This window comes from Euwallacea similis, unplaced genomic scaffold (assembly GCF_039881205.1).
Source record: "Euwallacea similis isolate ESF13 unplaced genomic scaffold, ESF131.1 scaffold_44, whole genome shotgun sequence".
Classification (NCBI taxonomy): domain Eukaryota; kingdom Metazoa; phylum Arthropoda; class Insecta; order Coleoptera; family Curculionidae; genus Euwallacea; species Euwallacea similis.
In genome coordinates this window covers 26368-39814 of record NW_027098669.1, presented here as the reverse complement: position 1 = coordinate 39814, position 13447 = coordinate 26368, and the positions used below count along the sequence as shown (strand labels likewise).

Genomic DNA, 13447 nt, shown 5'->3' with positions numbered 1-13447 from the left:
GTTCTTTCTCCCTGTTGTCTTAACTTTCCCAGTGCTGGTGAGTCCTTCAGAACCATGGGAAAAGTACCTGCTAGTCCCTATTGCAAAGAAACCAATAGTTTAGTGTCACCCAAATAATTAGCACACATGGCCTCTTAAGCGCGTTGTGGCAATAGTGACCTAATTCGACAGTGCTTTGTCTTCAGATGGTCCTGTCAGCCTGCCCTTCATCTTATTGTCTATCCTAATGCTACTTTTACAAATCTTAAAGACTAATAAATTTCCGACATATACAGGATGTTTCAAAATTATGGTGACAAATTGATAGAGGTAACAGATTATCGAAAAATAAATATAGTTTACTTAATAAAAGATTGTCTTAAGACCCATCATTTCTGAGATACAGGGTATTAAAATTCTACTTTTTTTTCTTTTTTTAAAATTTATTGTAAAACTACTGGGACTATTGAAATGAAAATTGGTGTATCTTTGTTTCGTAATCCGATAAATTTGATGGGCATAATTAAAATTTGTACATAATAGAGGGCGCTAGTTACATGTGTATCATTACATATTTTCATCCAAAACTTTTTTAAATTTAGATTTATCGGTAAAAGAGTTCAAAAATGTTAAAGAACAGTCAATTCTGCATTAAAAGTCACTCTTAGTAAAATACTCTAAAGTGAACGGTAGTCCAGAAAAATGACAATTATTGTCATATCGACTTTAAACGCTTTTTTTAAGGAAAGTCTGAGGTTTTTCTATTATTGCTTTTAATACTATCTAATTACAATGAAATAAATACTAATATTACAATAAATGTTCAAAGTGATGACCGCGGTGATCAATACATAAATTGCACCGTCGTAACAAGTTTTGTTGTACCCTTTGGAAAATTCCAGGGGTATTCCAAATCACATCAAAAGCATTGAAAATTCTTTCAGTTAATTCTTCAACATTTATTACTGGTGTCGTGTACACTAAACCCTTCACATGACCCCAAAGAAAATAAATTAATGACATGATTATAAACTGTCAATTGACTGACAGTTAACTTACTAATAGTTTTACAGTAAAATTGAAATAATTTCAAAAGCAACCAAGCTAAACGCGTGCACAGACTAATTTTATTTTTAGCACAAAAAATACAAAGGAAAAAAAAGGTTTTTTTTGTCCTGATGGAGATCTTGGTTTTAGTGTCCTTGAAACCACAAGTTGTTAGTGAAATAAAATCTAGGTGTCTGTTTCATTAATACTAAAATTACAGGGTTGAGGTTCCTAAAATCATTTATACATTAACTGTTTAAGAAAAATCCAACAAATAGGACATCATTAGCAAGATAAGTGTGTGCTCTTTAAAAGGATTTATCACTCAACCCCACTTCCCATTTAAAATTTTAAGGGTGATATTGTCTTCCGCCGGAGGACTGAATATGTGAGTTAGAATTCATGCTTAAAATATGTCCCCTTTCGAAGCAAAATCGACGTGTTTCCAGCATTTGTGTTTTAAATTGCACAAAAAGAGACAAAGCAAGTTGCATATTTTTCATTGGATCTCTCTGTATAACCATATTAATTATGGTATTTTCTCAACTCAGTGCGATAAATATTTAAGAAAATATTTTAATTAAAGTTACTAAAAACGGTTAATACTCATCCAACGTTTACCCTTCGAAGACGAAACCAACCAAAGAAGCCCACAAACTAAATATATGATCGTCAATATTGTATGACCTTGACAACTGATGGCGTTGTTAGATTTAGAAGTGTGTTTATGAACACCGACTTGGCGTCGATACGGTGATGCATGTAGCTGGAGCTAACGGGGTAATCAAATAACCCGTTCCTAAATGAACACACTGGAGGCATCAGTATTCAACCCGACAAAGAAACTGATCCTGGACATAAGATACGTGTTTTCCTACTTAATCACTTTATTAACACTGGACTATTTATTTACACTAGTATCACAGCTTTGTATAATAATACTGCGTGATACACTTGGTACTTTATCTTAAGAATGCTTAGAATTATGGAGATGTTCCGAATCGAAGGAGCGGACCAGAAAGCAGAAGTTTCAGGGTGTCGTTTGCTTTTTAAAGGCGAACGAACCCTTTCTGTACTTCCGGTACTGGGTACCAGCCAAGTGCAACTTGAGTATGTGTCACTTGTCGGTGCAGGTTCCGGAGTGAACAGCTTTCGAGTAAGGAATGCACCACAAGGTCGACGCACCTCAATTTATAAGCTGTATCGAATGACAAGCTTGCAAAGTATGCCTTTCTCTTTTTATACAGTAGCAATAAAGGAGGGGACACATAGCCTGAATTGTTCTTTCACATTGCCTTTCTAACACTAATGAGGTTAGATTTTATTTAAAATGTTTATATTATAATTTTACAATTTTTCTAAAGATTTTTCTAAGGAATTTTTCTTATCTAAAATGTTACAGAAGTCAAAAATGCGTACAGTACTTCGCACAGTAAACAGTGTTTTCCTTCAGAATCCTTTGCCCCTAACCGATGTAAACCGTCAAATAGGTCTCCTCCTTCGCCTGCAAATCCGGTTTAGAAAGGGTTCCAAAGACAGTGTCTCCTCCCTATTTACCCCCATTCAAGTAAATCCCAATCCCGATGATATTAACGTGGAAGCGGAGCTCACTGGCAACCTTAACCTTTCGGAGGTCGCTCTTAAATCAAGACATAAAAGGTCGCACGCGGACTACTATTCCGCTAAACACTTTTGTGCTTTCTTAACCAATTATTTATTAATTTTTAAACAGGGAATAAAATGTAGTATTCTATTATTGTTAAACATAAAAACTAAACAAATTATTTTACTATATAGCAAAAAATGAAGTGAAACTAATTCTAGAAAACGAATGTCTTATTCACTTTCTTCTTCTACAGCAGAACACTCATTACAAATATTTAGTGAGTGCTCTAAAAATAAAAATTTTCTGCATTTAATACATGAAAATCGCATAGGCCGATTTTTTTTTTGGTCACAATAAACGCAACGACCACGCACATTCGCCGCCGCAGCAGCGGGTTTCGGATTGGCATCGATCCCCAAAATGCTTCTTATTCGTCGTTTCAAAATATTTGAAACATTTTGCGTTACACGGCGTCGAAGGTGGCCTTCTATTAGTTGGAATGATAATCGTCGTAGAAATTGACGTCTTCTAACGTTCCATGTCGAGTTATTGATAGAATATACGACGTATGAATTAATTCCTGCTACATTGAGAAGAGAATAAAATAGCACCATGGGCCATCTCCGAGTGTTTCTCGAAACATCATAAGCCGCACATAGTTTATCAACGCAGTCCACTCCACCTTTGGTGGCGTTATAATCCAATATTATTTCGGGTTTTCCTGTGTTTCATCAATTTTGTCATCGTGATGTGTGCTCGATACCAACAGGACATTTTTATTTCTTTTTGGAAGAAAAGATACAAGTGTGGCATGGTTATGAAAAGCAAACATGCTTGATAAATTAGGACGATTTGTAGGACGGGTAAACTCTTGCGGCAGCTCTCTCTTGTTCTTTCTTATTGTACCAATAAGAGTCAAGTTAAAATCCTTTTTCAAAGTTTGAAGAAGTTCCATGCTGGTAAATCAGTTATCCACTGTGATATTTCTGCCAGTACCTTTTATCGGGTCGCAAAGCCTCATAACCACATCTTTTGGCGAATTACTAAATGAAAAGGGACCTTCTGGTTGACGACCAAGGTAAACCTCTAAATTCACGATGAAAAATGTTTTTGAATCAACTAGGGCGAACATCTTAAGTCCATATCTACCGGGCTTGCTAGGTATGTATTGCCGAAAGCTGCATTTTCCCCGGAAAGCTTCGAGCTTCTCATCAATGGTCACGTTCTCAAAAGGCACATATGCAGCTTTACATTTTAAGACAAAATCAGTAAAAATTTCCCTTATTGGAGCCAGTTTATCATACTGCCGTCTGTCGGATCGTGTGGTCCCATCATCAAATTTTAGACGCTAAATGAGGAAACGAAATCTTTGTTGAGGCATTGTCAGTCGAAACAGCTCCACTCCTGTCCCATTTTTGTCCCACATTTCGTCGAAATTTAGCCGATTAGATTTTAGAACTCCAGATAAATACAGAAGTCCGATAAGTGCTTTAACTTCAAATAAATCAGTAATTTTTGCATCTTTTTCTCTTTGGTAATTATCTCGATTCCCTAGTATATACTGATTTGTGTGAATTACAATATCGTTGAGAATTTTATCCGAAAAAAAGTTACTAAAAATTTTTGATTCTTTTTTTACGTGTTTTAGACAAGTTTTGACACCTGGAAGATCTTTTATAAGATTTTCTTTTCGAGTCCTTCCATATCTTGCTATTGGATGTTTTGACCAAATTGTTGTTTTGTCTTTACCAGTGAAAGTAGGCCCCTGTATTGAAATTTCTTCACCACTTTCAGAATCGGAATATTCTTGTTCGGTGCTGCTATCAATACGTTGTGTTTCAACCAGATCATCCTCTTCCAAATCTTTATCGTCATCATCAAAAGTATCTTGTGGTATATCTTCCCACAAACACTCTTCCATAAGTTTTTTCAAATGGTTCTGTTCGTCTTCCCAAGAACACATCTAAAAAATTAATAGTTCGAAACATTTAGATGTCATTTTTAAAGAAAAAAAACAACTTATCTTGTTTAGTATCACAATTTTAACTTAGTTGTATACTTTTATTAAACACAAAACTAAGGCAAGGAAGGTCGTATGGGGAATTACCGTCCGCAATGAAGAAAGTACCAAGACGAAACGCACTAAATGACGTACAAAAGCGCATGCGCCACTATTAACGCATTTTATGAGACTACTGTGCAGCGCCACATCAGCAGGTGACGCATCACGGAATTATTTTAAATATATTAATCTTGCGGAGTGAGACTCCGCGCGCGGCCCCCGAAAGGTTAACAAGGCAGATTTGTTGACAATTTTAAACAAGTTTTTCCAGAACCCGTCCATCGAGCACTCGTTAGCGGAAAATGAGTTAGACAGTGAGTTCTTCGTCTTCGCATTGGTGTAATATAGTTTCATTGTAGATTACCTTCAACACCAAGCATATGTTAGTTTTCGAAGGTATTGCCTAGAGACATCAGCCCTGCTTGTTGATTTACATGTAATAGTAAGCGATATTCTACAGGGCTCACGGAATCATACCGACATTTTCCCTTATTTCTTGCGACATGCCAAACAAATGTTCCCACATTTGGAATGTATGAACGATTTGAAAAAGATCTCAGTGTTTGGTCCAAATTTGGCGCGTGTACGTGGTTGGGTCGATTCACCCCTTTCGATACGATAACCATGAACTACGTAGATCGTGGACTGGATTGATCGATTATGAAGGACCACCCTGAGTTCGCAGTCTCAGAGACACTGTTTTCGCGTATAAAAGAAACTAAACCTTCTTAACTTAACAAAGGTTTATTGATAACATTAACAACTATACAATATCGAGAATAAAGAATGTTGACGAGAGTCTAACGCGTACGAGTCCGTGATGAAGTAGGGAGAAAAGAGAGCTTCTTCAGTTTCGCACTCTCCTTAAATATTGATACGGAGGTGTAACACCCATAGGCGTACCCCCGATAAGGCCCCATTAGAGGCTTCTAGGCTACCTTGTCGCGTTAAAGCGTAGCACTTAGAAGCACGATTGCTGGACTTTTATTGGAGCCCAACCATTGTATTCGTTTGGCGGTATCTTTAATTTAGATTCGCAATGTTAGTCCGACAAAGAATAGTGCTGGAAATCCCAATCATAAAATAACTTCCCTCAACCGAAGATGGGTGTTAAGCGCTAGGAATTCCAACAGTATTACACAATGACTGGGGTTGTCCATGGGCGTAACTTCAGTTTCTTACTCACTTTGAACATTTAAACTAATAAATAACCCAACCATAATCCGTGATAAAACAATACGTCGCAAGTCCTAACACTCAGATCTGCAGTAACTAACGTTTGAGTTATTAGTCCTGCTAAGTTATGCAGGAGCATAATTTTCTACATTTGCTTTCTGTAAAACTGCTTTACTAAACTTTCCTTTACTGATTATTATGTACAGATTTCCTGCTAATTGGTACCCTGAAGCCAGATTTATAAACAGGAAAATTATCTTTTATACAGGTCCCGCCAACTTGGACAAGACTTACCATGCCTTTGAATGCTTTATTACAGCAAAATCGGGCGTTTATTGTGGGCCTTTGAAGTTATTGGTCTCAGAAGTTTTTAGCAAATGCAATGACATGGTGTATAAGTATTGAAGAATATCTGCGGTTTTTAGGAAACCCCATGTGACCTGGTCACAGGAGAAGAGAGAAAATTTGCAGATCCCGCTAAAAATGCCTCAGCCCAAGTTTCTTGTGCAGTTGAAATGACTTTAGTAAACATTCCTTGTAAGTATTGGAATTTTGAATTGCCTCAATTTCCTACTTTTAACAGTTTTTGCTTCTACAGCTTGCCAGTTTGCTTGCTTGCAAAAGTTTTATTTGAAATTCTGAAGTGGACACCTGAAGGAGAAGAAGTTGAGTTAAAAAAATATCAACTTTGATGGTGCCTTGTAATCTGAAAAATATCATTTTATTTCATTGTCATGGTTGGTTCATCAAAATCTGCTCATAAATAACTGAGTTATAGCATTGCTTGTTATTATTATTTTTTTCACAGCCTGTATGTATAGGATGATTTCTTAGTTTATGAAATTTATTAGAGTATCTTGAAAATCTATTAGTTTTATGTTTTATATTGACTGTTGACCCACAATTTCAGTTTTTTTAATAGTCATAATAACTAATTCAGTTTTTAGAAGACCATTCAAGTCATTGACACCATTTAAAGAACTTTCTATTCACCTCACATTTTTGTTTTAATTTCCCTTCTGAAAAATTCAAGAGTTAAAGTTTGTCTAGTGAGATAATATTTCACCCTTAGATGAAGTGGCCATAATCGATGATATTTAAATCATAAGGGATCCACAAAGAGATTGGGCCTGGACTAAAGCCCTTTCAGTGCTCACTGCAAAGGAGATTCATTTATGCGGCGAAATCGGCGCAGTGGATTTAATAAACCAACTTTGCTTGACTACTGGGGAGGGCGTAAAAGTGCGTAATTATAAAAGGTTAACTGAATTGAAAGTTGAAGACAAAGCTTTAGGTATGTTTGACTTGATACTTTATTGGCGCTTAGTGAACCCATTTACAATGTTATTAACTATATATAAGCAGATGTTGGCCGACAAATCCATCTTAGCGTTAAAACTCACCCTCCTTTTCCAATTTCTTAGTCTTGTTCCCACGTTCTATTTGCATAAACTCTGCAAATAATATAACTACTGTGGAGAAAAGCCCTTTCCTTTCATGTGTATTTATTTCTTTGCAGGTAGTTTGCAAAACGTGCATCCTGGCGACTGTATCGTGTGCTTCAGCAAAAATGAGATATACTCTGTTTCACGTGCCATTGAAAGTGGGGGAAATGAAGTAGTAGTGATCTACGGTGGTCTGCCTCGAGGTAAATCTGTGGCAATTTTCAAAACAAACTTTTGATTGGTAATAGGTACCAAATTGGCGCAGGCAGTTAAATTCGACGATCTCAAAAACAGCTGCAAGATCTTGGTGGCCACTGATGCTATTGGCATGGGACTAAATTTGTGAGTTTGCTCCACTATTCATACATAGTTTTACCCAAAATAAATCCATAATAGGAGCATACGACGCATCATGTTTTATTCTTTTATCAAGCTTACAATGAACAATAAGGGTGAGAATGAGAGATGAACAGCATTTCAGTAGGTAGGGCTGGAAGGTATGGAACCTGGTGGGAGCAAGGCTTCGTGACTACCTTTAAACTTGAACATTTGCTCACTTTACGGAATTTATTGTTGTCTGAACCTGAACCTATAATTCAGGCAGGACTCCACCCTACTGCAGAGCAAATCGAATTATATGCTTATCATTTACCAAATTCTACTTTAAGTAACTTAATCGTACTTAGGAACAACTTTCATGCCTTCAAATAGCATTGAAAATTTGAGGAAATTTTAGGACATATTCGTGAATATATCCACGGTAGACAACTCGTTATATTTCATGTGTAACATTGAGGATTTCAAGTTTTTTGCTGATATGATTTAGTACGTACCTCTTCCCTTGAGGGCCAGATACGTCTTCTGCTGCTCTCCAATTAACAAGAAAATGCCCTTTGCGTGTACCATGTTTCTAAAAGTAACAATTCTGTTTTTTTTTCTCCTTTTTTAAATTCCCTTTTCTTCACTATACGAGGCAGCTCAGCAAAAACGAACCGATAACGTTTGGTTGGCTGTGCAGATTCATTGAGTTACCCCTACAACCCCCTAAAACCATAATTGATTTAGTACACCTAGAGGCTGTTTTCGATGTTCTAGATCTATATTTGTGGCTAAGGTATGTTTTTGCTTGATGAAGAAATCGCTCCTCAAATTGGCAATAATTTGTTCAGTTATCGATTTGTCGATTTGTTCAATGAACCGGACTTGGTTCAAGACGTGGAAAGAGAGTTGGACCAAATTATCCAGGAGGGCGTAGTGCAGCTCACTCGTTTGCTTAAAAACTCCGAAACGGGAATTAGTTCTGGGACATTTAAAGCTGAAGATGAATTCAATAGTCACACTAAGAAGCAGAATTATTTAAGAAGTGAAAGTAAGAATGTTGTTTAGACTAAGTTTTATTGGGAATTTCTTTTTTTTTGCCCAGATATCCAATCGGCTACAGTAGGCAATCCCCCACATTATAAAGCTGCCTATAGTACGGCAAAACTACGAATTCGTTGCCACATACAGGGATTGATATTAACGGAACTGGAAAAGTTGGAAACTTGTTGCAATCGCAACAATTATTATCCGCATCCAAATTCCCAAACAGCATTGCAAATATCTGAATTTCCCAATATAGTATCTTCTCATTATTTCGACCAAGTGTGTCTGCCTTTGCTTTTAACAACCAAACATCGGCACAACGAGTTTTGAACACTTTTGATTATGATAACGGCAACGACGAAGTTTGACATATAGTTAGCTGTACTGTTAAAATATAAAATACCATTATCACTACATACAAATGTTTTTTACTAGTTATATGATGGAATATACTAGATGCATCGCCATAAGCCAACAACGCCATTCCTATTTCTGCTGACATAAACAGAATTAAAATATAAATAGTTCTAAGCTCGATGTAAATTATTATTATTATTCCTGTTGTTCTGATGTTCACATTTACTATAATTTTTGAAGTTAATATATAAAACCAATTTTATGACTTAGTGATTTTTTTTTAAAGTCCGTATCGGTTTACGAAGATATAACTGGTGCAGTCGATATAGAATCACTTTTGGGCTCGTTATCGAATTACCGATACCGAACTAACCTGGAGTGACCGAATTCTACGTGAAGAAGAAAAAGAAGCCATCCAAATTGAGAAGGGGTTAGGCCTAAATTCGCCGACCTCGCAAGGACCAGCATCTTTGGAAGGATAACCATCGCTGACCAGAATGCCTGCCCTTATAGCTATGATAGTGAAAACCATCGTCATACTGTGATAAGTGTAATTGACGATTTATTGGTTCATTTAGAAAAGCCTTCAACAGACTTTGCCACAAATAACTGTCATTCCATTAATTCAATTAAAAATCAAATTAAAATGGCTGAATTCAGAACTAAGTATGTTAAATGCATCCCTGATTTTAATGGTAATCCTAATGATCTTGGCAGATACTTGAGTGTATGTCGATCAATAAGCGACTCATTCATTCTATATTGCTCAACAACCAAATAAGTTTCAAAATGTATATCTTTTAAACTGCATCATAAGTAAATTAACAGGAAATGCAAAATTGGTACTGGGTACGCAGAACATCAATACATGGGAAGAATTAAGGAACATTTTAAATAGACATTTTGCCGATCAGAGAGACGAAGCTTGTCTAAATAGAGATATGGTAATGGTTCGCCAACAGAATAATGAAAGTCCGAGTCAATTATATGATAGAGTTTTGTATATACTTAATTTATTATGTTCATATATTGATGTTCATGAAGAAACAGATAATGCGAGAACCTTGAAGAAGAATTTATATAATAATCTAGTTTTAAAAAGATTTTTGTCGGGTCTTAAAGAACCGTTAGGTACTACAATTCATTGCATACGTTCAAGAGATCTCCCTGAAGCTTTACAGTTCGTAAACGAGGAAAGTAACATTCACTATTTTCAATCAAATACAAAATTACAAAATTCCAGATTACCTAACAGTACACATTCATACGCATATAATAATTTCCAACGTCCAAGTTTCAATACAAATAATTCAAATTTACCATTTAATCCCTTTATACAATTTCAATCAAACAATCGTCCGCAACAAAACTTCCAAGCAAATTCTCAACCTTTCGTTAACAGATTAACGACCAATGTTTTCAGACCTAATCAAAATAAGCTTTCGCCAAGACCCATACCAATGAATATGTCAACTAGACAAAGAGCAAGATTTAACAAACCATGTTATAATAGTAATAATATTAATAATAATAATAATAGAAATAATTTTCAAAATTCCAACCGTGATGGGCAAATTACTAATCAATCCCCGAATTACGCAGTTGAGGAATTGTATAATAAAAACATCGTAAGAGAAACGTTTGATTCTGTTGTTGACACGGAAAATTGCACATAATTAAATTCATTAATTCGAGAACTCTATAAAGAACCTTGAAAAAATACGTTTCAATCCGATGTTTATTACGAAAATGTTGAGTCAGCAAATGTTCAAGTAAACAACTCGAATAAAAATTTTCCCCGAACCGGCCGAAGGAACAACGACACATGACACTATAAGTTATATCGGTAAACAATAACAACGCAAGTGAGCTATCCTATGTGATCTTTCCTGAACATAATTTAAAATTTTTAATCGATAGTGGATCAACAAAATCTTTCATGGATCCACACTTGGCTAATATTTTTTTTCTAAATTGTATTAAATCAGATCTATTTATAGTCTCAACAGTTTTTCAACAATCCGCTCATAAATTCAGTGTTGAAATTCCTGCTTCAAAATTATTCAAATTGCCCACTCCTGTTTTGATGAAGTTTTATTTATTTAAATTTCACAACATTTTTAATGGTTTGATAGGTGTAGACAATCTAAAAATTTTGCAAGCTAAATTGGATTACGATAAGGGAATCTTAGTAACACCATATACTAAAAAATAATTCCAATTTCATAAAACTAAGAATCAAATAAATAATATTACAATACAACCGCGTAGTGAACAGGTTATTGAAATTAAAACAGATGTTCAATATGGAAATATTATAATACCACATCAGAGATTGAATAATTGTGAAATTCCAAATTGTATTACAAAAGCTAGATATGGTTACGTTCTAACAACGATATTGAATAATACAATTGAACCAATAACCTTGGATATTTCTGAGCCATTTAAAGTAGAAACCTATAACTATGATTACGATGCACCGATTAACATAAATTTCCTTGAAACCGATCTTAAAGCACAAAAAGAGTTTGATCCCTCGGAAATTCGAACTGATCATCTTAACGAAGAAGAAAAATTAAAAATTTCAAGTCTCTGAAAAGAATATTCCGATATATTTTATCACGAAAATATGCCCCTTACATTTACTAGTAAAATTAAACATTCGATAAAAACATTTGACGAATTACGGGTCTACGCGAAATCGTATCGATATCCATTTGTACACAAACAAGAAGTAGAAAATCAAATAAACAAAATGTTAAATAAAAATATAATCCGTCCTAGAAGTTCACCATGGTCTGCACCAATTTGGATAATACCAAAAAAGGCTGACGCATCAGGAAAACAAAAATAGCGTGTATGTGTAGATTTTCGAAAACTCAATAAAAAGACAATTGATGACAAATACCCGCTTCCAAACATAACCGATCTTTTAGATAAATTCGAAAAATGTCAGTATTTTAGCACGATAGATCTCGCAAGTGGATTTCATCAGATAGAGATGGAAGAAGCTGACATACCGAAGACCGTCTTTAACACAGAACAAGAACACTTCGAATATACTCGTATGCCTTTCGGACTAAAAAATGCCCCAGCAACTTTTCAAAGAGTGATGAATAACATTTTGAGAGGAATTCAAAAGTGTTTAGTTTATTTAAATGATATAATAATTTTTTCTACATCATTACAAGAGCATTTGGAGAGGCTTAGATCAGTGTTCAATAGATTAAGGGAAACCAATTTGAAAATACAAATGACAGCGAATTTTTGAGAAAAGAAGTAGCGTATTTAGGACACATTGTGATACCAGAAGGAGTAAAACCGAATCTAGACAAAATTTTGGCGATAAAAAACTATCCGATACCCACAAATGCAAAGCAGATTAAAGAATTGTTAGGATTATTGGGTTATTATCGGAAATTTATTAATAATTTTGCTAAATACCAATGCTTAAAGAAAGGTGCTAAGATCGAACATAATAAGGAATTCATTGATTGTTTCGAAACCTGTAAAACTTTATTAATTAACGAGCTAATTCTTCAATACCCAGATATGTCCAAATCGTTCAATCTAACTTGCGACGCAAGTAATGTAGCATTAGGTGCAGTGTTGTCGCAAGGACAAATAGGTCAAGATTTACCCATCGCATATGCATCGAGAATTTTAAACGATTCAGAACAAAAATATTCGACTATTGAAAAAAATGCCTCTGCCTAGTATGGGTAACTAAATATTTTAGACCTTATCTTTTTGAAAGGAAATTTAATATAGTAACAGATCATAAACCACTACAATGGTTATTTAATTTAAAAGACCCGTCGTCAAAACTTTTAAGATGGCGTATTAGGTTAAAAGAATTTGATTATAATATAATTATAATATAAATAATGTATGAGAAAGAAAAACTAAATACAAATGCTGATGCCCTAAGTAGAATTGAAATACATACGAAATAAACTGATGGATTTACAGAACTCGTAGAGTATATGGAAAAGTTTAACGAAAATTTACAAAAACCAAGTACTATTGGCTTATATAATAAACAAATAAATACGAAAGAGGATGAGATAGACCGAATGTCGATGATTGTGCAACATGATTTGGATCAGAATACAATGCGGGAGCCAATACAATAAATCGAATTTGATAATGAAAACGAAACCGTACATACGAATTCAGAACAGAACCCCACTGTCGGTGTATCTATAGTGGAAACTGCAGTAAATTATGGAGCCAATCAAAATATAATTTCTCGTGTTTTCCATTCACCAGCAAAACCTAAAAAGTTAGAATTATTTGGAAGAAAAAGAAGATATTTATTACAATTATATGAAGATAACTTCGAAAGGGATATTATGAAATTTATAGTGGAGAATGTTCCCACGGAAAAACTTGATTATTTATATT

The 13447-nt window shown here is 34.9% G+C and overlaps 2 pseudogenes; one reads left to right on the top strand and one right to left on the bottom strand.

Moving 5' to 3' along the window:
* Positions 1 to 2422: 2422 nt before the first annotated feature.
* Positions 2423 to 9010, top strand: LOC136418904 (ATP-dependent RNA helicase SUV3 homolog, mitochondrial-like; annotated as a pseudogene).
* On the bottom strand, positions 2863 to 4595 carry LOC136418910 (piggyBac transposable element-derived protein 4-like; annotated as a pseudogene).
* Positions 9011 to 13447: the final 4437 nt, after the last annotated feature.